Genomic DNA, 2,261 nt, shown 5'->3' with positions numbered 1-2,261 from the left:
TGAAGACTTAAGTGAGTTTGAACGTGGTGTTATAGTCGGCGCACGAGCGATGGGACACAGCATCTCCGAGGTAGCGATGCAGTGCAGATTATCACGAGTATACCTTGAATATCAGGAATCCGGTAAAACATCAAATCTCCGACATCGCTGCGGCCCGAAAAAGTCCCTGCAAGGACGGGACCACCGACGACTGAAGAGAATCGTTCATCGTGACAGAAGTGCAACCCTTCCGGAAATTCTTGCAGATTTCAGTGCAGGGCCATCGAATACTGACAATGTGTGAATCATTCAACGGAACATCATCGATATGGCTTTCTGAGCCGAAGGCCCACTCCTGTACCCTGGATGACTGCACGACACAAAGCTTTGTGCCTCGTCTGGGTCCGTCGACACCGAGTTTGGACTGTTGATGACTGGAAACATGTTGCCTGGTGAGACGAGTCTCGTTTCAAATTATACCGAGCGGATGGGCGTGTATCGCTATGGAGACAGCCTCATGAATTCATGGATCCTGCATGTCAGCAGGAAACTGTTCAAGCTGGTGGAGGCTCTGAAATGGTGTGGGGTGATATGGGACCACTGATACCTCTAGATACGACTCTGACGGGTGACACGTACGTAACCATCCTGTCTGATCACCTGCATCCATCGATGTCCATTGTGCATTCCGACGGGCAATTTCAGCAGGACAATGCGACACCCCACACGTCCAGAACTGCTACAGAGTGGCTCCAGTAACACACTTCTGCTGGCCATCAAATTCCCCAAACATGAGCATTATTCAGCTTATTTGGGATGCCTTGCAACGTGATTTTCAGATGAGACCTCGACCCTCTCGTACTCTTACGGATTTATGGACAGTCCTTCAGGATTCATGGTGTCCGTTCCATCCAGCACTACTCCAGACATTAGTCGAGTCAATGACATGTCGTATTGCGCCACTTCTGCGCGCTCGTGGAGGCTCTACACGTTATTAGGCAGGTGTACCAGTTTCTTTGGCTCTTCAGTGTATTTTTTGTGGCAGCTGTACCTAAGTTGGTTAGAGCGATAGTGCAGCCCACATCATGACTGTGTCGGCACTGTGGCCCTGTTTGTATCATATTTATAGTTATACTGGCCGATTCCTAAATAATTTTGTGTGTCTCTTGATAATGCCACAATGGCTTTTTTATATTAGGATATGTTTTAAACAAGTAGTCTTCGTCTCATATATAACTGCAAGTATTCTGTATCCATTTGTTGTATTTGATTTCCCCATTTTGTGCAGATCTGAAGACAGTGACCACTGACCAAAATCGATAGTCTCAAGACATATTTTGTGATCAAATACTGGAATTTAAGAAGTAAATTCTACTGTCTCTTTTCGCCGTGGAGTTAGGAGTGTCTTGCACATCTATATCTATACCCTGCAAGCCACCTTATGGTGTGTGGTGGAGGGTACCTCGTGTACCATTGTGACTTCCTGCTTTACAAGTACACTCCGTCGTCAGACCACAAGTGGCCCATCGGGACCATCCGACCGCCGTGTCATCCTCAGCTGAGGATGCGAATAGGAGGGGCGTGTGGTCAGCACACCGCTCTCCCAGTCGTTATGATGGTTTTCTTTGACCGGAGCCGCTACTATTCGATCGAGTAGCTCCTCAATTGGCATCACGAAGCTGAGTGCACCCCGAAAAATGGCAACAGCGCATGACGGCCCGGATGGTCACCCATCCAAGTGCCGGCCACGCCCGACAGCGCTTAACTTCGGTGATCTGACGGGAACCGGTGTATCCACTGCGGCAAGGCCGTTGCTGCTTTACAAGTACTAGTCACATAATGGTTCGCAGGAAGATCGATGTTGATAAGCCTCGTGATGGCTCGAATATTTGTAGTTTCATCTTCATGGCCTTTCTGGGGACATCAACCAGTACGCTTATAAGGACTTCCATCTTCACAAAAGTCACCTTTTCCTCGGTCTTCTACATCTCTCTTTCCTACCAAAAAAGGAATGAAGATTACAGTGTAACGTCCCGTCGACGACGTGGAGACGGAGCACAAGCTCGGTTTAGGGAAGGATGGCGGAGGAAGTCGGCCGATCCTTTCGCATAGGAACCGCACTTGCCTGAAGCGGTTTAAGGAAATCACGGAAAACCTACATCAGAGTAGCCGGACGCGGGTTTGAACCGTTGGCCTTCCGAATGCGAGTCCAGTGTGCTAAACACCCTTTCTTACAGGTCTGTAGTCTATTACATGTCTATCATTCCCGTCCCCATTCTTTC

The 2,261-nt window shown here is 48.6% G+C and overlaps 1 pseudogene; it reads right to left on the bottom strand.

Annotated features, from left to right (window-relative positions):
- Positions 1–1,677: 1,677 nt before the first annotated feature.
- LOC126428667 (5S ribosomal RNA) lies at positions 1,678–1,795 on the bottom strand (annotated as a pseudogene).
- Between the last annotated feature and the right edge of the window lie 466 nt (positions 1,796–2,261).

This window comes from Schistocerca serialis, chromosome 12, assembly GCF_023864345.2.
Source record: "Schistocerca serialis cubense isolate TAMUIC-IGC-003099 chromosome 12, iqSchSeri2.2, whole genome shotgun sequence".
NCBI classification, from domain to species: Eukaryota; Metazoa; Arthropoda; class Insecta; order Orthoptera; family Acrididae; genus Schistocerca; species Schistocerca serialis.
The sequence above is the reverse complement of the archived record's forward strand: the minus strand, read 5'-3'. Positions and strand labels throughout refer to the sequence as shown.